Source organism: Heterocephalus glaber, unplaced genomic scaffold, assembly GCF_053883595.1.
Source record: "Heterocephalus glaber isolate CG9 unplaced genomic scaffold, H.glaber_assembly_v1.0 deba00000122, whole genome shotgun sequence".
Taxonomy (NCBI): Eukaryota; Metazoa; Chordata; class Mammalia; order Rodentia; family Bathyergidae; genus Heterocephalus; species Heterocephalus glaber.
The window spans coordinates 6,166,313-6,188,622 of record NW_028258138.1 but is presented as its reverse complement, the minus strand read 5'-3'; the positions used below and the strand labels follow the sequence as shown (position 1 = coordinate 6,188,622).

The 22,310-nt window shown below is 38.4% G+C and overlaps 1 long non-coding RNA gene across 1 annotated transcript in view; it reads left to right on the top strand.

The window, feature by feature from the left end:
* LOC101718075 (uncharacterized) overlaps positions 1-22,069 on the top strand; it is a 48,902-nt gene extending 26,833 nt beyond the window's left edge. Inside the window, exons 2-3 of the long non-coding RNA XR_205142.4 lie at positions 21,073-21,193; positions 21,577-22,069. This is a non-coding gene — a long non-coding RNA (uncharacterized LOC101718075). The remainder of the gene's footprint in view (positions 1-21,072; positions 21,194-21,576) is intronic.
* The last annotated feature ends 241 nt before the right edge of the window (positions 22,070-22,310 follow it).

The window sequence follows — 22,310 nt, the reverse complement described above, 5'->3', positions numbered from 1 at the left end:
CCTTCATGGTCAGTTAATTTCAACAAATTCCCCAAGGGCTTGATATAAATTCAAGATACCTAAACGTAAGAAGTAAAGCTATGAAATTCTTGAGAAGAGACATGAAAGTAAATTATTGTGACCTGGGGTTAGCTAAAGTCATAGGAATAGTGTTTAAAAAATATAGGTGGCAAAAGAAAAAAACATAGATAACTTGGATGTTAGCAAAATTGAAATCTTGTATGCTGCAAGTGATACAATCAAGAGAATAAAGCTCCCCACAGAATGAAAGAAAATATCAGCAAATCATGTATTTGATCAGGGAGTTTTACCCAGGATTATTTTTAACAGCTCAATAATAAAACTATGAATAATTGACTTTAAAATGTGTAATAAATGTGAATAGATATTCCCAAAGAATATACACAACTGGTCAATAAAAATATAAGAAGATGTTCAATATCATTAGCCGTTGGGGAGATGCAAATCAAACCCACAAGAAACTATTACTTCACAGCCACTATCTTATTTATAATGACATACAGAAATATTGACAAAGATGTGGGACAAGTAGAATCTTTATACAATACTAGTGGCAGTGTAAAATGGTCCAGCTACTTCGGAAAACAGTTTAGCAATTTCTCAAAATGTAAAAGGAGGAAGTTGTCTTATAGACAACTAATTTCATCCTTAGTTATATTCTCAGGAGAAATAAAAACATATCCATCCAAAGCTGCTGCATAAATGTGCCTCACAACACACTATTCAGAATGGCTAAAAGCAAACACAACCCAAATCCTGTCATGATGAATGTACATATAAATGTATATATTCGTACACCACAGTATTAAGAGATCGAAAGGAATGAAGCACTGATATGCACCACCCTGTGAATGAGCCTTGAAAATATTATGAGAGTGAAGGCCACATGTCATGTAATTCCATATACGTGAAAGAGAAAAATAAAAGATAATAGGAAAAACAACTGATACCATTGGACACGGTGGTGCACACCTGTAATCCCAGTACCCTAGGAAGCTGAGGCAGGAGGATTGTGAGTTTGAGCCCAGCCTGGCCAACTTAGTGATTTTACCAAGACCCTAGCAAAGAAGTAAACCAACCAACCAACCAAACAAACAAAAACTTCCATATAAAATAGCAGTGTAATATGAGTGTTTTGGTTTCCTATTACTCGTCAGCATTGATATTTTGGGCTAAATCATTATATGTTGAGGAGGAGGGGATCGGTCCGTGTATTTTAGGGTGTTTAGCGGCGTGCTTGACCTCCACTCACTAGGTTCCAACTGGATTCCCCTTGATGATTACAACCCAAACTGCCTCTAGTGATAAGGGTCCTTTAGAGGGACAAAATTGCCCCTGATGAGAAGACTCCATGTATGAAATGTGTAGGAACAGTGGTAGGACTGCATTTGAGTCCAGCTTTTATTAATGCAATATTTCTAGAAGCTTAGGCATCAGCCCTTATTTCTTATAATAAAGCTAAATAAAAGCTAAAGAGTGGATTATCACTACCTTCACACTGTGTCCTGAAGCTGAAGGGAAACCCAGTTAGGAAAATGGTCTGGGTGCGATTACCCTTCTGGATAGCTTGCAGCCTCTTCTGAGTCGTTTAATTGCCATAGTCTATGAATATCCAATAAAGCACAGTAGGGCCTCCATATCCCTGAGTTTCACATCCAAAGGTTCAACCAACTATGACTGGAACTATTTCTTAAAAGCAGCATTTGACCTGAAAATGTATAGACTTTTTTCCCCTCCTCAGTATTCCCTCAACAACACAGTGTAATGACTATGGAAACAGCATCTGCATTGTGTTAGGTAACGTAAATAATCCAGAGTTGACTGAAAGAACCCTGGAGGATATGTGTAGGTCATATATAAATACAGAGCCATTTTATACCCGGGACTTGAGCATTAGCAGGTTTTGGTATCTATGGGGAAGGGGACCTAGGTCTAGCCCTCAGGGATACTGAGGACAACTGTATTACATTTGCTCACCATACATTTAGCAGAGTCCTCCTAAAGAGAAAACGTTTAGAGAACTCAAATGCATTTGTTTTTTATGAATGTTGTCTTGGTTTTTAAATGAATATCATTAATGCTTATGCAATGAAAAAAAAAAACCAAACAAGATTCCATGGAAATTTAAACAAAAAAGCTTCATGTGAATTTAGTTTTTGGTAGCTTAGCAATCAACATTTTCAATCTGCATTCAAAGAGATTAGCAAAAACTTGATTAATTGCAAGATCTGTATGTCGATGGCCAAGTTAGGCAAGAGGACACACGATGTATTCTACCACTATTTACCCCAAAGGTTAAAAAGGGACAGACAACAACAGCTAACCATGTTGAAACCCTAGGGGAACCCCGAATCAGAGTGGCTGGAGGGGGCTGAATCGTCACTGATAAGGAAATGTATCACTTTTCTTTTACAAATAATTGCAGCAATTAAAAAAAAGTGAAAGGAAATGATGACCCAACATAATGTGGGGGGGGATCGGCTTTATACACAAATATTCACAAATACAGACATGTTGCTCAGCACTGAGTAGTAATACTCATGGTCATAGATTTCTTCTGTATTAAGGTAGCTGTATGTCTCACATTGATGAGCTTGCCCTCCACAACAAAGTAGGCATAATGTAGTCTTTCATGATGGAGCTTTGCCTAGGGCCGAGCCTGAAGGCAGTCCTTGTCTCTTCTCTGCTGTTCCTCCTCCATACATTAGACAGAGTCAAACAGGCTGCTGTAGACCCTGGATGGCAAAGCCCCGAGAGACAGTTACATTGTATTCTTCTCTGTTCCCTTCCTTGCATGTCCCTACCATGAAACAATCAGCTCACATTCGGCCTAGGCCATGTAGGCCATGTAACACTATTTACCCTGCCTTCTCTTCCTGTTTGCTTCCACTATAAAGATCATGTGGTGCTCCAGGTGGGCCTTTAGCTTCAGATGAGCTATGGTTCCACCTGGTCCCAGCTATCAAGAGTAATCTTGGTCTTTGTTGTCTTTTCCTCTCCCGTCAGTCTACCCGGCTTCGGACCCTACGCTGTCCCAGTTGAGGCAGAGCTTACCTGCCTAAGCCACGTCCTGGTGTCCTCAGGAACATCTCTAAAGCTCATGGTGGGGACACAGTTAGTGGTTACAGGATTTGCACCCTGCCTTTTCAGTTCAGCTAGCAGTTTTGAGTTCCCATGTGTTTCACCTGCTTTCTGGCTCATTTTTCTTCTCCAACCTAACCTATTGAATGCAGAGAGATGGACACTGTCAAAGAGTCATCATACCTTGTCTGAATATTGTTCGTCACTTCGGTTTTTCTTTTCTGCTGACTGGATCCTACATGGACGGGTGTTATGGTTTGGATCGCAGAGTCCCCCCTAAACCTCAGGTGTTTGGAAGTGGGATCTTGTTGGGAGAGACATTTCTTGGTAGCCCGACCTAGAAAGGTGTGCATTCTTGTCCTTGACTCCTCCCTTCTCCCCTTGCTTATTTTTTTCCTGAATATTTTAATTGAATTTTTTTTAATTTAAAGATTTTTATTAGTCCACTTTTGCAGTACATAATGATTACATTCACATGGGGAGTTGGTGACTGCCCGTAACACATCTTAGTTCTTTTTACTGCCCCTTCCTCTTTTCTCCCTCTCCCTGTCTCTTGGTCCCTGCTTCTGTGCACCATGAGGCGAGCAGCTTTCTTCTGCCATGCCTTTCCACCATGCCATTTCTGCCTTAGAGCCAGCCAGTCATCCACAGAATCCTCCAAAAACCATGATCAAAATGAACCTTTCCTCCTTTAAGTGGTGGGTATCAGGTATTTTGTCCCAGGCACAGGAAAGCTGGCTAATAGGGAGGGGCATTTCCATCTTGAAGTTCTGCCCTACCTCTCACATGGAGTTTCCAGTTCTAAAACCCAGATGACGTTAGCCATGTGAGAAGGAGAACAGGAGGTCCTAGCCAAGTGCTATCTGTTGTGGAAAACCATTCTACGTCCTTATTTGCTCAAATTGGTCAGTGCTGATTTCCTCTGGGAACCCCTGGATGGCAGGGCTGAGGATAAGGGCAGGAAGGAGCGTCCAGGTAGAGTGCATGCGGGTGCCTGAGCGTGCGTGCTGCCAGGCCTACGTCTCTCTGTTGCTACACGCACAGTGTGAATCAGGACGAGAACCTTGCTTCACCCAAGTTAAGACAACAAGATTGTGGACCTTACGGACTGCTCTTCTCTACAGAATTCCTTGTCTCACAAGGAATTTCTAGTCCTTGGCATCAACAGAAACTGGGTGAGCTGTCTTGTCACAACCCAGGACGTGGGGAAGTAGAAGCATGGGCTCTCAGAGTCAGGGCAGCTGCTTCAGAAGTGCCTGGGTTTTTTTTTAATGTACAAAATAAAAAACTAAGAAACTCCATGCAGTGGCAAAGCCCACAGGGTAGGGTTGGAGGTTTTTCTTTGGGTTTTTAAAAGAAATGTCATTTTTATTTAACTAAATGGTTCTTTATCATCCAGGAAAGATCAGCTGATGAGAATGCCCCAGAAGAGGCCAAATTTTGTGTTCTCTCTCTTTGGATGTTTTTGTCCAGCTGCTCTTTTGTGAGAACCTTTTTTTGTTCTTTTGAGGAAATTGAACAAAGTTAAATAGAGCTGTGCTGGCAGAAGGCATTTTCGTGTGTTTTGGGGACAGATTAAGGCATATCAGCTTCCCTCATCACCTCTATTTTCACATAACTCAGGCTCTTCAACAGAGCTCTCCTTTAAGTGACAGGACCTGGCGGCTGGATCCAGTTGCGCCATCTGCTGGGTGTTTTGGGAAGTACCTGCATTTGCACTTGCAAGACAGCATCATTTGTGCAGGAGTCTTCCAAGAAAACAGAAGCCACAGTTTTAGTGGATGAATTGGAAAAACACAAACATGCCATTCATCATTTAGAACATCAAGAATACCTGAGATGTTTAGTTTATTTTTTGAAGACGATGTAGTCTATATTTTATCCCTCCGGCTTTTCCCGCTGAATCTAAGGGAACATTCATTGAGATCGTCTTTAATAACAGCCTACGCCAGGATATAAACATTGACCCTGAAATGTCAGAGTATTGGTCCAGCATCACAGCAGCCTGGATAACCTGGAAAAACTTCCTGCTGCAAATATTTAGAAGGGTTGTACGGTGCTCTTTAAAAAAAATTCAAGAGAGGTTTCAGAAACATGTCATTTAGCACTAAGGCAGGTGACAGTGGAGTGCATTTTGGTTTTGGAAATGTAGGAGCCTAGTTTTCAAGGCCCACGCAACGCACAAAAGTTGAGGTCTTAGAGATACACAAGGCAAGCATGGGAACTGAGATTCTCAGGTCGGAATAGGACTCTGAACATGGGGCCAGGGAGTTGCCTGTGCGTCAGTACATGATTACAACAGTGAAGCTGACCTCTGCCTGGCTTCAGGTCTGAGCAGAGGAATCCTGTTTAAATTCCATGCAAAGCCCTTTTCCAAACAGAGAATTGCCGTTCAGATCTGCGCTCCCCACATTGCCCAGGAATTCCCTAGTTGAGAAATTAGCACATAATTGTTGCAGACTAATGTGCCGCTTCGGTATCTTAGCAGAAGCAAGAGGCAGATAAAATTTCTCTTGAGACCACATGGGACAAAAGCAAACCCGAGTATTAAAAATTAAAATATACCAAGACACAAAATACTCCACTCAAGGGTCAACATGCACCAGAGAAATAGCAGAATTAGAACCACAGTACTGTGTGATGGTAAGACAGTCTGGAAGGAAGCATAAAGTAAATGTGTTTACAATGAGTAAAGATTTGGGTAAAAGGGATACCAGTACAAAGGAATACACAGGTTTTAAATGAGCAAACAAAATCCTTGAGAAGTAAAATAGTCCTTGCCATTAATTACAAAATAATTACTGTTGGCATTGGCAGACTGAGTAAAAAGGGTCATGACTGATGAGAAGATTACTGAACCATAAGATAGATATGAGGAAATTACTAAGAAGGAAGCATAGAAAGAGAGAGAATATGAGAAGATACATATTTTTAATATATGTCTTACAGTTATTCCAGAAAGAAAACAGAAAATAGGGAAACGGTTGTATTCAAGGAAACAATTACTGAAATTTTCCAGTATTGTTCAAGGACAGGACCTTCACATTCAGGGGAATAGGAAAATACAGACATTTAAATCCATGCTTGACACATTGTAGTGAATCCACAGAATGCTAAACTACAGATAAAATATTAGAAACTACCAAAGAGAAAAGAGGGTCAAATGCAAAGAAGGGACAATTAGTATAAAGTAGAATTCTAAAAAATTATAATAACAGATTTAAAAAATAATGAAATAATATAAAGTATGGAAAAGAAAGTCCTATTGTAGGATTTCATACTAAGCTATTATTCAAAGGTAAGGATGAAATAATACTTTATGCTAAACCTGAGTAAGACCTACACATTTTTAAAATGTGTACTTTAGAAAAAAATTAAACTTACAGAGGCAAAATATATCACAAGAAACAGTGCTAAGTAATTGGTAAATATATGGGTTGCTAATAGAAAATAGCTACAAGAGGTGATTTAGAGATTATTAAAAAGTTGCAACTAAATATAAAACACAAGACTGATTTTTATGAGGTTAGAAGACTATAGCATGGAAAGATGGAGGGTATGATTGGACTTAGAGCCAACTTACCTGTCTGTATGGCTCACAAGAATAGCTAAGATATTCATTAGTATTAAAATCTAGATATGTAGGCACGTTAAACAGTAAAGTGTTACCAGTAAAACAACAGATGTACAATCTATAACTTAGAAAAGAGTAGAGAAGAAAGAGGAGATATAAACATTTTCTAAAAGAAAAAAAAAGAGAGGAGAAAAAAGACAAATAATTATGATACGTTTAAAACCTAAAGTCAAATGGTAGAAATTAATTTTAATTACTAATTACAGTGGGTTAATTTAATTTATAAATTAAAAGACAGGGATTTTCAAATTAAACTTTTAAAACTTCAACTATATGCTGGTTTAAACTAGACTAGAAAAAAAGAGAAAAGATATAACAGAAACTCATCAAAAAAGAATTGATGTAGCTATTGTCAGACAAAATATACTTTTTTATATTGTCAGACAAAATATACAAAAAATTATTAGAGGTAATCACATAATAAAGGAGGAATAATGTAAGAAAAATATATAAACATTCAGAAATCATGTATATCTATGTACTAATAATACTGCAAAAAAGGTGTAGTTGGAAAAATCCACAATAAGAGCTAAAAAATTTAACATGTCTATCTCAGGAATTAATGGCTCAGATAGAAAAGATATTATGTATAACAAGTCTTGCAATGAGAAAATTAACAAGCGAGAACTGATTAGCATTTATGAAACATTTAAATCAGAATTAGAGGACACATATCTCTTTTTACACACCTCTGGGAAACTTAAGAAAAGTGACCTCTTAATAAATGAAAAAGCAAATATTTACAACATGAAAGAATTTATATCGTGGTATCTTATTCTTTTGATAGATATTTTTAATTAAAAATAAGTATTTAAAGATCACTAAAAGTAAATATGTCATAAAATATTTGGAATTCTAAAAACATACTTCTAAATAAACACGGATCATAGAAAAGATCAAACTGAAGCCTTAGAAATAAGTAAAAATGAAGATGCTATTTATTAAATATAGTATCCACTAAAGCAGTTTTTGGAAGAAAATGCATAGAATGAATACATTCAATTGGGGGATAAAGTCTGTCTTAAAATTAATTCTCTTTTTTGGTACTGGGGATCGAACTCGGGACCTTGTGCTTGCAAGGCAGGCACCAGAACCACTGAGCTAAATCCTCGGGCCTCTTAAAATTAACTCAATAAGCATTAATCAATAGAAATTAGAAAATGAACAGACTGAGCAGAAAGAAATACAAGGAAACAAAAATGAAAATCCAAAATAATTAAATAATAAATGAAGAAATGTAGTCAGTACCAAATACTGTATGCTAAAGGACTATTTCTTAACTAGGCACGGTGGCACATACTTGTAATCCCAGCACTCTGAGAGGCTGAGGCAGGAGGATTGCAAGTTAGAACCCACACTGGGTGCTTTAACGACTTAGCAAGATCCTACCTCAAAAAAAAAAAAAGAAAAAGCTAGGCTGTAGCTCAGTTGGAAGGTCCTGGGTTCAATTCTCAGTACCAGAAATACAAAGCTATTTCTCTCTTTCCTTCTCTTTTCTCTCCCTGTCTCTCTCTCTCTCCTCTCTCTCATTGCAGATGACACATCAGAAGAAGTAAGATATACTAAATACATCTTTATAAAAAGCATAAAAACATATTTCATTTTAAAAACTATTTTTGCCCTTGACCCTTCAACATTTCCTTACAGACTGGCCTTAATTTTTGAACTTTTTTTTTTTTGAAAGAAATGATTGTATTATTATCCAAAGGTCTCCTACTTGACTTAAAATGGAATAGAGCACTTTCCTAACATATGCATAAATGGATTAGACATTTTCTATGATCTTCTTTTGCAAGACAGGAGCTGGAAAATCAGCGGGGAAGCCTTGTAGCCCAATGCCTGTCTGGAAAGAGCCTCGGTGTGTCTGATGGCCTCTCCGGAGGGAGCCTGGGCCCTGCTCTGGCTTCTGCCAGCCTGGAGCCTCTCACAGCTACAGTAGCCTTCTTTCTTACCACTTTCTCTGCTGCTATCCTGAGTTCGTTTTGTAATATTTATAGATTGTTAAAAATAAACTCATAAAACCCAGCATACAAACCCTCCACTCCGAGCACCCTGGCTGGGGCCCCTGGCCTGACAGGCTGGGGCAGAGGTGCAGGCCATCTGTGTTCCAGGCCCAGCATTACGTCTTGGCCAGTGAGGAACTGCCCTGCCAGGCGGCTCCTCCTCTGTAGAAGTGAAATAGTAAGAGGGAAGCGCAGGAATGCAACCCTCTCCTCATCACTCATTAGCCGTGCACCCCACTTCCATGGGTGTAGTAGCAGCACCAACAGCCCTAAATGCAATACAAAATAAATGATAAAAAGAATAACTGCTGTTTTATGGAATAGCACATCACAGACTCAGGCTAACCTGCTCCTGTGAGCTGTGGTCTTAATGACTTTTCCCCACAGGCCATCACTTGGGTCAAAGGCCTGCCCCCCGTGTTCTGGACCTTTAGGTGACAGGGACTCATGGGAGATCCTTAGCTTATTGTTCGACTTTTACAGATGAGGAAACTGACTTGTGCTAATTCACCACAGGCCCAAAGCCATGAGGCCACCTGATCTAGCATGGAAACTTCCAGAACTGTGAGCCAAAATAAACCTTTTCTCTTATTAAGTAAATTGCCTTTGGTATTTCATTACAGGAACGTGAAACTGATGGATATATCACCTATTAGCTAATGCATTCATTCATTCTCCAAAAAATCACTTTGCATAATTATTGTTTCTCATCTCTATTTTATAGGTAGAGAAATGTGGGCATGAGAAGTTGAATCAGGGGTTGGCAAACTACAGCCTCCTGGCCAAATCAGGCCATGCCCACTGCTTATGCATCAGCTGCTCACACTGCTTCACGATGCAGTGACAGAGTAATTGTGACAGAAGGTTACGGGGAGTATAATGCCCAAAGTACCTACTCCTGGTTGACTCATTGGGAAAAGGGTGCAGCCCCTGAACTACATAATTATCCATCACCTCTTAGAGCTAAAGGCCAGCTTGAAATTGAGAAGCATTCTTCCAGACCATGCTTTAAAAGTTTTGTGACACAAGTACGGTATAGGTTGTTTAAATGCTATAGACCTGGTGTGTCTCAGGTAGCTGTTGCTGGCCTCCCTAACATGGAAACCTAGGAATTTCATGGTTTAGCACCCCAGAGTTTATTTTACAGTCTGGTCAGGTGAGGAATGTGCAGCTGGCTGGAAGTGAGAGGAGAAGGACTCAGTTTTTTGCAGTCATTCTAGGACTGTGCTGACAAAGACTCGATGTCCCCTAAAGGTCAACACCCATGACACATGGAGTGGAAGGTTGCACAGGAGCTTCCCAGGGGCTAGGCCTGGAAGCTGCATGGATCATTTTGCCCACATCCCATTGGCTATTGCTCAAAAACATGGTTAAATGTAACTGCAAAGGAGGCAAGAAATGTAGCCTGTTGGGGAGAAAAATTGATTTAGTGAACATTTGAACAGGATTTGTCAAAGTATAATTCTGGAACTTGGTTTTTTCATTTGCTATTACATCATTCAAATGTTGCCCATGCTGATATAAGGAGATGGAGTTCATTTCCCTTCGGTAGAATGTTCCATTGTGTGGTTTTATCACATGGAATTTATGCATTCTACTGTTGAGATGCCTCTGGATTATTACCAACTTGGGGTTACTGCAAACAACTCTGGTTAACAGCACATGCAAGTCATTAGATTTTAGGGAATTGCAAATCAAAATCATAGCAGATATCGCTTACCCTCTAGGACAGCTACTATCAAAAGTCAGATAGTCAGGAATGATGGTGAAAGTTTGGAGAAACTGGAACTTTCATATATTGCTGGTGAGATTATAAAATACTGAATCTACTTTGGTAATTTCTCAAAATGTTATACACCATTACTATATAAAATACCCAATTCTAGGTGTATGTACCTTAAAGAAACAAAACATGGCTCATTACAAAATCTTGTACTGAATGTTAACAGAAGAATTATTCCTAATAGTCAACAACTAATTGGTGATTGAAAAAAAGTGGTATATCTGTACAGCAGAATATTATTTATCCTTAAAAGGGACAAAATACTAATAAATGTTACAATACAAATGAGCCTTGAAAACATGCGAAGTGAAAGAAGCCAGTCAAAAAAAAAAGGCCACATGTTGTATGATTCCATTTGTATCGAATGTAAGAAGAGGAAATATTCATAAAAACAGGAAGTAGATTAGGGTTTTCCCGGGATGGAAGAGTGGAAGGAATGGGGAGTGATTGCTAATGGATATGTAGTTTATTGGAATAATGATGAAAATATTCTTAAATAAATAAAGTTATGGCAATAGTTGCACAACTGTGAATATACTGAGTTGAATACTTTAAAAGAGTGAATTTTGAAACTGGGATTTAGCTCAGTGGTTTCACCGCCTGCTGCGCAAGCGCAAGGACCCAAGTTCGATCCCCAGTACCAAAAAAAAATAAATAAATAAAGAGTGAATTTTAAGGAATGCAAATAAAATTCAATAAAGCTGCTATTTGAAAAATCTAGAATAGTGGATATTTTCCTATTTGTTCATACTTCATTTTGCCTCATCTGTAACTGCTGTTTGATCAACTTTATCAATTATTTGCCTGTTGATTGTGGTAGTTTATGATACTTTTGAGTTTCAATCCGTTTCCTATTGAGTTACAAATGTTTCCTGTCATTAGCTTGATGTTTTAATTTTTATGGACCTGTGTCTTTTATAAGCTTTTTTCATTTGTATCTACATTTGCTCACATTTTTAAAATAATTTATAGCTTTTATTCTCATCTTAAAGTTCATTTCTCCCCTAATAACTTATAAGTCATCCTACATGTTCTTCCAAGAGTTCCAAATTTTGTTTTATTTATTTAAGCCTTTAATCCATTTGGAATTTATTTTTGTGTGGGGTATATGGCAGAAACTACATTTTAATTTTTTTCCATGTGAAAAACTAAGTGCGGTAATACCATTTTTGAATAGTTTACCCTTTTCCTACTGACTTAGAATTCTGTTTTTAACACCACTTATTTTGAATAGTTTGCCCTTTTCCTACTGATTTAGAACACTGCTACCTTTGTGGTTTATCAAATTTGCAAATATGCACAGATTTCTGGACTCCTTATTCTGTTTCTCCTGGCTGATTAAATTGGCTTTGCAAAAATACCACACTTTCCCAACTCCGTAATTTTATGGTGTGTTTTAACACCTGGTACAGTGAATATTATCTCTTCCTCTTCCTGTTTGACTGTGATCTTTCTCTTCTCCTTCCTCTTCAAAATTGCCTCAATTCTTCCTAAACTCTTCTAATAAATATAAAGATCAATGCATCATTTCCCACCAAAAAAGCCACTGTGGGCTTCTGGTTCCAATTACACTAAATGCAAATATAAGTAAAATCCCACCTTCAAGTAATGAAGTGAACATGAACGTGACTTATGTGTTTATCTGGGAATTCTTAAGGATGTCTTTTGGTAAAGAGTTTTTGTTTGTTGTTGCTTTTAGTTTTTCTATAAATGCTTCCATACTTCAACATATTTATTATGTACATATGTAATAACATGTGTATATAACTGTGTATGTGATCTATCCTCATTAGACACAGATTCTGTGTTTGCGAATTTTCTTGCTTTGTTAAATTCATGGAAATCAGATGCACGTTTTCACAGTGGCTCCCAGACACCTGTGTGTGCAGGGTGAGGACTTGTGTGCATGTCTTTCATACTTTCGGGCTCTCTGTTTTCCAGAGATTTCACTGATTTCCCAACTGCCCACTCTGCCACAGTGTAGTGCGGAGGTGCTGGCCCATGTCCCCAAGGGAAGGACAGTTTGATGTGCCTAGCAGGGAAAAGGTGGGAGGGAGACATACTCAGACATGACCTTCGCTGCTGCAGGCCAGGAGTTCAGTGTTGTGAAATTATTAGCCCAGCAGCTTGTAAGAATGTAACCCTGTGCTTTCTGCAGAAATAATGATTCTGCCTCTAGTAATTAAGTGTCCATGGTGACCTTAAGAGCAGAACTACTGTGTACACATTGGTAACCATTTATCAATGTAATTATCCATTTACATGTAATAAAAGGTACTTACATATTTCTGAAAATCTTAGTATTGTGAAAAGGATGCTTTATTTGAAATGGAATATTATTTCTTAGAATTGTTTGTTTCCTGTTTAGAGGAAAGCCATTGACTTTTTCTGGAGTCTCTTCTTCCAGGTAATTTTGCTTAAAGCTTTGGTTTCTCTAAAATCTTCAGTGAAATATCCAATAGGACAGGGTGAGAAGCCTTCCTGATTTAGGGAATGCTTATAAATTTCTACTATTAAATACTGTATTTGCTTATCAGATTCCTGCTAGGTGCCTTTTATTATTTCAACTTTGCTAAAATACTTTTCATGACCTAATTCTAGATTTTTGGTTCATTTTCTACATATACCAAGATGATTAGACAAGAGCTGATCAAAAAGTATGGCGTGTGTTTATGTTTTTAAAATTTATAACAATAAAAGACACATTGCCATTAATCTCCCTCAGAATACTCCCCCTGACTTCAAAAACACTTACTTTCAGGCCAGGGATTTAGCTCAGTGGTTCCGGGCCCTGCCTTGGAAGCACTAGGTCCTGAGTTTGATCCCCAGTACCAAAAAAGCAACCAAACAAACAAAAAACACTTACTTTCTCTATACTTTCTGAAGCAGTTCCGGAAGTTCTCTTTCCTGAGTGTCTTTACAAGATGTGATTGGAATTCAGTGCATGCTCCAGAGTGCTGTCCAATGGGAAGGCAGCTCATGAAAACATTACAGTGTGTTCTTATCTACCTCATTCACCTGACCTGATACTTTATGACACCTGGCTCTTCTCCAAAGTCAAAATGACCCTGAAAGGTCAACATTTTGAATCAATTAAGGGTATCAAGGCAACCGGTACACTTATGGACAACTAAAGACACTTATGAAAGAGGACTTGCAGAACTGCTTCAGAAAGTGGTAAGAACGATAGCCTAAGTGTGTTTGAAGCCAGGGGGAGTATTTTGAGAGGAATTAATGGCAATGGGTCTTTTATGTAACAGTTTTAAAAATTTAAACATTAATTATATTATTTGATTATAGCATGTATATTGTCTTTCTTCCATTAAATCTGCTAATGTGGGGGATCACATACTCAATTTTCAAATGTTAAACCATTGATTTATTCCTGTAATAAATCCTATGTCATTACCGTGTACTTTTAGGTAAGTGCTATTCAATTTGCTAATGTTTTGTTTAGGATTTCACATCTGTGATTGCTTCTATTAGTGATATTCATTTTATAATCTCTCCATGTACTGTGCTTCTCTGGTTTTATAATCAAGGTTGCTTCAGCCTTACAGTGTAAGCCACCCAGCATTCTCGCTCCATTATTTTTCTGGAAAGGTGATATGAAATAGGTATATCTATCTTGTGAAAAGTTGGTAAAACTTTAGGTAGACCCATCTAATAATGAGGTTTTTCTTTCATGTGGAAATATCTGAACCACTGATTACATTTCTTTAGTTACTCTCGATCTACTTAGGTTTTCTCTCCCTGTTGGAGTCACCTTTGGCAATTTGTTTGCAAAAATATCGGAGTGTAACTTCCAAGAACAAGGCAGTGAAAACCTGTAGCCTGTCCCTTACTCAGTCGTGGATCACACGTCCTGGGGGAGCCGCTTGCCGTGTTGTGGAGATGCACAAACAGCCCCAGGGAGAGCACTGTGTGGTGAGGAACTGAAGCTTCCTGCCCATAGCCACGTGAGCGGCCATCTTGAACACCCCGCTGTCGGCCTTGGCCCTATCCATAGAGGGCCTCAGTCCTGCCACTTCCTGAGACACCTTAGACACAGCACCCCACATGAGCTGCCCCAGAACCTCTCAGCCCAGCATGATGAAATAAAACATATTTGCAATTTTAAATCACTGTATTTAATTTGTTTTGCAACCACAGATAAACTAAAAAACAAAACAATTCCCATAAATAATCACAATACAATCATAACAAAAATTTTAATGAGTCAAGCAATTATGATATATGTTTGTAAAAAGAAACAAATACTTATTTTTCCCAGGAAAGGGTAAAGAGAGTTCACCAAGAGGGAATGCATTGCCCATCCATCTGTCCCCATGGGCGTGTATCTGATTCACTGGTCTGGGTAGTGTTTCATTGTGACATACTAGATTCCTAGATTCCTGCACCTAATCTCTCTGTTTCCTAGCTTCTTGCTGGTTCAACCTGTTTCAGTGATGCCCTAGGACATCGAGAGGTGGCCCAGCAGTGTCCAAAGAGGTCTGTGAAGCCATCAGTATAGATGTGAGGCTGGAGAGAACCTATGGCCAGGCACCTAGTCTCCCCTGGGAAGGACTCTGAATGGAGGGCATTTGGTATTCTCAGACATGAAAAGTAACCATTGGGGAAGGAGGTTGCCTCCTACCAAAGGCTAATAATCAACGTCATTTTCATTTTGCAAATAGATTATTTTTTTCTCAAAAACATACTTTTTAAAAAATTATGTCTTTCTGAACATGATTGATGTTATGACTACTAACAGTTTTCTTGTATATGAAGAGAGTTCTATGGGAAGTGGAGTCTTATCATTCAGTATTTGAATTTTAACCTTTTATTGAGCAAGACCTAGAGACAAGGTCTAAAAATACCTCTAGAGTCATGGACGTAATTTATTTATAATATCAGATACAATCATGCAAATTGCTAAGTAACATTAATAAAATCCATATTAAGGGGAAATTTGATTCTGAAAAGCTACCTAGCATTTGCTGGTCAATGTCCTGGCTTGTTGTGAACATCTGGGTTGAGCTTTAACACTTTTATGCCTGCTGGGATTGACTGCCTTTACTGGATCCCCATAGGTCATGAAGAAGGTCCTGGGGTCCTCAAAAGCCTGATGGGGGACTGATTGTGACCCATGCATTTATTTTAGTTTGCATAAATTGATAAGTTGCAGTGAAGGGATACCTTAGAACAACTCCAGACTAGCAAGGAAGATCATTTTTCTTGAGTAAATCTACCTACTCCAAGCCCTGCAATTGTGTCCAAGGAGTTCTTAAATTGATGGCTGTCCTCAGTGTGGGTGTGTGTGGAGCAGTTGTATAAAAAATTACCATGGAGATTCTCCCAGTCATATTGAGTATTTTGAGGAGGCTGTTTCAACTTGAGCAAAGGAATTCTTAGGTGTGTTCTAGTTTGGGCAAAAGACTTAAACAGGTAGAACTGTTTAAGTCGCATCAAAGTAAAATTCCAAAGAGGGCACTGAAATAGCCCCTTTTGTTTATGAAGAGCTAGGTATATTATATTGATTTTATTTTAATGTGCTTTATAGATTAGTTTTGCATTTTACATTTTATATTTGTATGTAGTGTATTTATATCTCTATAATACATTTTATATTTTCATGCTACATTTTTATATTAAGACATATGGATGTGTTTGGGAATAGGAGACAAAATTCAACAACTTTTGTTGTTGTTGTTCTTAGCACTTCCCCCCCCCATTAAGTTTATTGGTACATTTTAGGTGTAAAATACAGTTACATACATCATTGGGATCTTGTACCATTACGTGAGTATCTTGGTTCTTATCTTTTTCCCCTTCCCCTGCCCTTCCTTCACTCCCTCCACTCTTCCCTATTTGCAAAGACTTTGTTTCCATTTTTTCTTTTCCCTTCTTTCCTTTCCCCTACCCCTCCCACTTCCCCTGCACCTTTACACCTTTTCTTCCTATTACACAATATCAACTATATATTTTTAAAATTACAATATCAAGATCTAGGAGACATTACCACAGATTTTACAGAATTTAAAAGGATATAGAAAGCAGATTACAGAAATCTTTTTTGAAATAAATTTGACAACTTCTAAGAAGTACCTTGGAAGACAAATTAATGAAATTAGCTCTGGAGGAAATGAAAAATTTGAATAGCACCTATTAAAGAAAGTATATTCCTAGCTTGAAAACCTAGCTATATGACAACAACAGGCTCATATACATTTAACTGATAAATTATATCAAACATTTAAAGCAGAGAAAAAAAGGAACACTTCTCCCCTCATTTTAGGAAATTGACATTGTGCTAATACTAAAACTGGATAAAGATAATAAAAGAAAAAGGTATGAATATAGATAGAAATTTTTTTAACAAAACAAAGTATTACAAATCAGATCTGGCAGTAGGTAGAAAGTGGTTTTATTATAGGGATGGCAGTGTTGGTTCAGCATTGGAAGATCCACCCCCAAAACTCATCATTCGAACAGAGGAAAGGAAAAAGCCATATGATCCTGTCAATAGTTGCAGAAAAAGTATTGGACTAAATTCTACTACAGCTGTTCATGGTAAAAGCTATCAGGAGACTAGAAGTAGAACAGACCCTTCTCAACAGATCAAAGACGTGTACTCCATACTTCCAGCAAAAATGCCTTATACGAATGGAGAAGATACAATGCTTTCTCCCTAAGGTGGGGAACAAGGGCAGATATGCCTACTCTTCATCTGTCCATTAAACTTTGAAACATAGGCCTAAACCTAAATAGTCTGGCAATAAAATGACACAATTAGGATAGGATTGGCAAGGTAGAAGCAAAATCTTTATATATAGATGAAATGATCATCTACAGAGAAAATACTAAGAAATCTCTAGGAGCCCCTTAGAACTTGTATTTGAATTTAGCAGGATTAGAAAACACAAGGTATATATAAAAATTCAGATCTATGTGTATACTTGCTATAAATGAAGAATTGGATATTGAAATTTAAAAGTTATGTAGAAGTACAAAGGACCTAGGAAAGTTAAAAGAAAAAAAAACAGTGTTGGAAGACGTTTAGCACCCAATTTTAAGACTTCTTCTAAAGCTACAGTAATCAAGGCAGTGTTGGTGTAAGGAAAGACATATAGATCATTTGAATAAAACAGAGAATCTAGAAATAGAACCACACATATATGGTCCACTGAGTTTTGAAAGATTATTTAACCTTAGCATTTTATAGAATATAAACTCGATTCAAGAGCCGAGGAAGAGATAGTGTCTTCAGCAAACGGCACTAGAACACCTGGTATCCATATATAAAAAATTAACCTCAATCCTTTATTTCCATACATGAAAATAACTTGAAGGGATCTATGAACCTAAATAAGAAAGCCTAAAAGTATAAAACTTTAAGAAGAAATTATAAGGGAAAATATTTATGAATTCAGGGTAGGCAAGAACTACCTAGGATACAAAAACTATGATGTATAAAAGAAAAAAAATTGATGAGATTCCATCAAAATTTAGAACTTTAAATGACATCATTAAAATGAAACATAGTCCTTAAACAGACCATATTTACAATGCATATAACCTATGACCAGAATATATAAAGAACTCTTACAGCTCATTAATAGACAACCCAATTAAAATGTAGACATAAGAAGATGATAAATAGCCAGTATAGCACAAGGAAAGGTGTGCAACTCTAGAATCAGAAAAATAGTAATCAGTATAATAACAAGACTGAATTATACCCTCATTAGGGAGATGAAGTTAAAAGTTTTAAAAGCCTTGTCATGACTTTTTCTTTTTGTTGGATTCTCCCCCTTTGCGTTTAATTTGTCACACCCAATGGATTCATTCTGCTGGGTTTCCTGGGGTTGTGATCCTCATTGTCTTTTCCTAGGATATTTTCTAAAATGTTTTGGAGTGCTGGTTTGGTATTCATGAAGTTCCTCAGGTGCTCTTTGTCATGAAAGTATTTTATTTCTCCATCAATTTTGAAGGATAATTGTGCAGGGTATATCAATCTGGGTTGGAGGCTGTTTTCCTTTAGGGCTTGAAATACATCACTCCTAGCTTTTTTTGCCTTGAGGGTTTGCATTGAGAAGTCTGCCGTGATTCTGATGGGCTTTCCTTTGTATGTGATTTGTTTCTTTTCTCTCACTGCTTGTAGAATTTTGTTCTTCTGTTGGGTTTCTGGAATCCTAATTATTATATGCCTATGTGTAGATTTTTTTTGATCTAGGCTAGCTGGAGTCCTATATGCCTCACTTATCTGTATGTCAAGTTTTTTCCCCTGCTTGGGAAGTTTTCTGCCATCACTTCTGTGAACAGTTTTCTTATGTCATCTGCACTCTCTCCTCTTTCTTCATTGACTCCTATCAGTCTTATGTTATTCTTCTTTGCATCGTCTAGAAGCTGCTGGATTGATTTCTTGTGTTTCTTTACAATTTTAAAGCAGTTTTTCTTTTCCCGGTCACTAATTTCAATCTTATCTTCTATATCTGAAATTCTATCCTCACATTGGTTCATTCTGCTGCGTAGACTTTCAATGGAGTTTTTAATCTCCTGGATATCTGTTTGCATCTGTTTTATGGATTCCATTTGTTTCCTATGTTGGGATTCCATCATGTTCCTCAGATCTTCTATTTTTTTTTTATCTGTGTCCTCTCTAGATTTATTAATCACGTCTTGCATCATGAGCAAAATCTTTGCTGTTATCTGAGTAATTATTTCTGATTTCATTTTTCCCAGATCCTCTTTTGTTGCCAGTTCAGAGATTCCATGTGGTTGAGTATCAGATTGTTCCATCTTGTTTCCTTTCGGGGTTGCTGTAGGTGATCTGGAAGTCTGTTTTTGAGGTTTGTTTACGTGTCTTCTCATTTCCACGGGTGTGGGGGAGTGCTTCTGGTGCCCAAGCGGCTCACCTTCTCTGCCCTAGGAGCGTGGTATGGCTGCAGGGGAGCCTCCTTCTGGGTGCTGGGACTGGCTCACCTTCTCTCTGTTCTTAGAACTTTAAATGGAATCCAGGACCTTGGCTGTGTAGGCAAATGCTGTATCACTGTGCTACACCTCCAGCCAAAATGCAAACTTCAAATAAATATTTTAGATAAAACTAGATATTGAGGAAATATTATGCTTGCAATGGCTGCTCCTTGGCTATTTGTACACTATAACATAAATATATGATAAGATTAAATGAAAAAGCATGAGACAACTATGAATAGAACATAAACACAATTTTATAGAAAAAAAAATTTTTTAAGGAAAATACGCACCAGAAAACAGTTATCTTTGGTAGCATAGCTAGGTGGTTTTTATTTGTTTTTCTGCATGCTGTATTTTTATTTTCCATATTTACCACAAAAACCATATGTATTACTTATGTAATAAGAAAAAATATAAGTCTTTGATGAATTTTCCATGTACTTTTCTATTTACTTTGTTTATATACATATATTTGTTTGCTACATGGTGGCAGAGGCTCCTGGTAAAACTTTAAACCGAGTTTCTCAGGGTTCAGCATGGCAAAGGGAAAACCATTTCTTATCTTCAGTGCGTTGCTCTGTCTCTGCTCAGGATCTGGCTGTCGGATTCTGTTTGTATTACTGCCAGCAAATACTCCTCTGGCTAAAAGGACAATCATGACTGCATGGCTCTTCTTCATACAGTGAGTAACTGATGTTGATTCGAAGCAGTGTTTTGAGACAGTCTTGGAAATATTGGCTCTAGGTTTTGAAATAACAAAATAAAAACGTTTGATCTGTTATAAGCTTTCCGCTTTGTAGGACAGGACTTCAGAGTTCAGGGGTACATCTCTCTTGTTGAGGCTTAATGCATGAGCTCTCCCAAAGGGTCACGAGTACCTAGTAAATTTGAGCTCAAAAGTCCTGCTACTCATGCGCCCTGCCAGGGGCAGTGTCCTGCATCCCTGGACCCAGGGACCTTCCCAAAGGCAGTGGCAATGGTGATATGGGGCTGGAGTACTATAAGGAAGGTGCCTAGAGGCGGGCCCTTTATTTCAGGAAAGATCATTTAGAGAAACTGGAAAAACAAATTCTTTCTTCCCTCCTCTTGGGACTTGCATTAGGAGTGTTTATTCTCAGATGAAGGGGATTGAGGAGAAGGTATTTCAGATGTTGGTTCACTGCTGGATGAGATGCCAGCTGCAGGCTTGTGATGAGATGGTTGTATAAGGTACACTGCCCAAGAACTGTTTAATCTCCCCTGGTTGGGGATCTCAGTAACCGAAAACAGTCTTCTTTATTGGTATTTTCCTGAGAAGTGCTTTGGTAGTGTTTGCTCAGCATCTTTCAGGATTCGCTGGGAAATTATTTTCAACAGATCTTTCCGGTGGTGGCGTGGGAGGGCAGACACAACTGCTCATTTGGGGAAGGTAAGTCCAGGCACAGAAAAGAGTTGAGGCTCCAGGAGGCCACGCTGACAGGAAAGCCTGGCTGGACTGTAAGGTGAAGTTCTCCCCTCACAGCATGGCCAGATAGCGAGCCATGCGTTGGTCTAGGATTTCTGTGATGTCCATACTGGCTTTGTTACTGACATTGATCCTTTTCCAAAATCAGTGTCCCAAGAAAGTGAGTAGAGGGAGTTGGCTACCCCTGAATCCCAAGAGACCTCTCCTGCGGGACACCTGACATACTCATCTCTTCAACCCTGCACCTTACCTTTGAGTTGCTGTCACAGGTGAGTGAGCTGAAGCTCAGAGAGGTGGAGGGAATTACCCAAAGTCAGGATTCGACTAGTGGCAAGAGTGGAATCAGCATAGGACATATCTTATTCTGATGCCTGAGCTATTTTCTGCATGCTCTACTACCAGTTTTTTGTGTTGATTTTTGTTTTTGTTTTGTGGTACTGGGAATTGAACCCAAGATCTTTGCACTAAGCTACATTACGATTTTTTGTTTTTGTTTTTGTTTTGAGACAGGGTCTAGACAAATTGCCAAGTTCCCCAAGCTGGGCTAGAACTGGTAATCCTATTGCCTCAGCCTCCCAGAGAGCTGAGATTACAGGTGGGCTCTAGTACACCTGTTTACAGCCTTGTTGTTTGTAATTTTCCTTGTATATAGAAACAGAAGGAAATGAAGAGAAGCTAAAGAGGGAAGAAAGGAGCTCGCTGGGCAAGATGGATCTTTGGTTTTGTTTTGTGACATCCTGGAGTTTTCTTTCTGCCCTTTCAAAGGTAAAAGCAGGAACTGTCTTGCCTATGCCCAGACTACAAACACATGTGAGTCCAGCCACAGACCAGAGCAGTAGGAGTTTCTGTATCTGTGTTTGAGGACACAGAGCAACCTTCCCAACCCATACCATGTGGATAAAAGACCTCTTCTGAGACCAAGTACAGAGCAGAAGTCTGTCGATTACCAAGAGCCAAAGTCATTATTGTCGTCATTATTGTTTTCATAAAGTCTGGGCTTTGCAGAGGTAAAAGAAGAAAGCTGGCCAGAATTTCCTCACAACTTGAAAGCCAAGGAAATCATTAATTTGGTTCCTTTAGGCAAGGAGTCCTAATTGATCAGGACTCAAAATACACAGTCTGGATTTTTTCAGTCAATAAAATATGCAAGTAATTAACTTTTCTTTCTCTTAGTGCCAAAATAACTGGAATGAAGTTCAACAGGAAAATTCAGTGGTTCTGAGTTACATGCAGAGCATCCCTGGGTGGGGACCCTGTGTAGAAATCACAAGTGGAATAGGGATGCGGGACACTTTTAACATGCCTAGGTCCGAGAAGCGGGACTGGGTATGGAAGGAGCATGCCTACCTCCATGGGATATGGCAGAAAGAAAAAGGAGGTCAACAA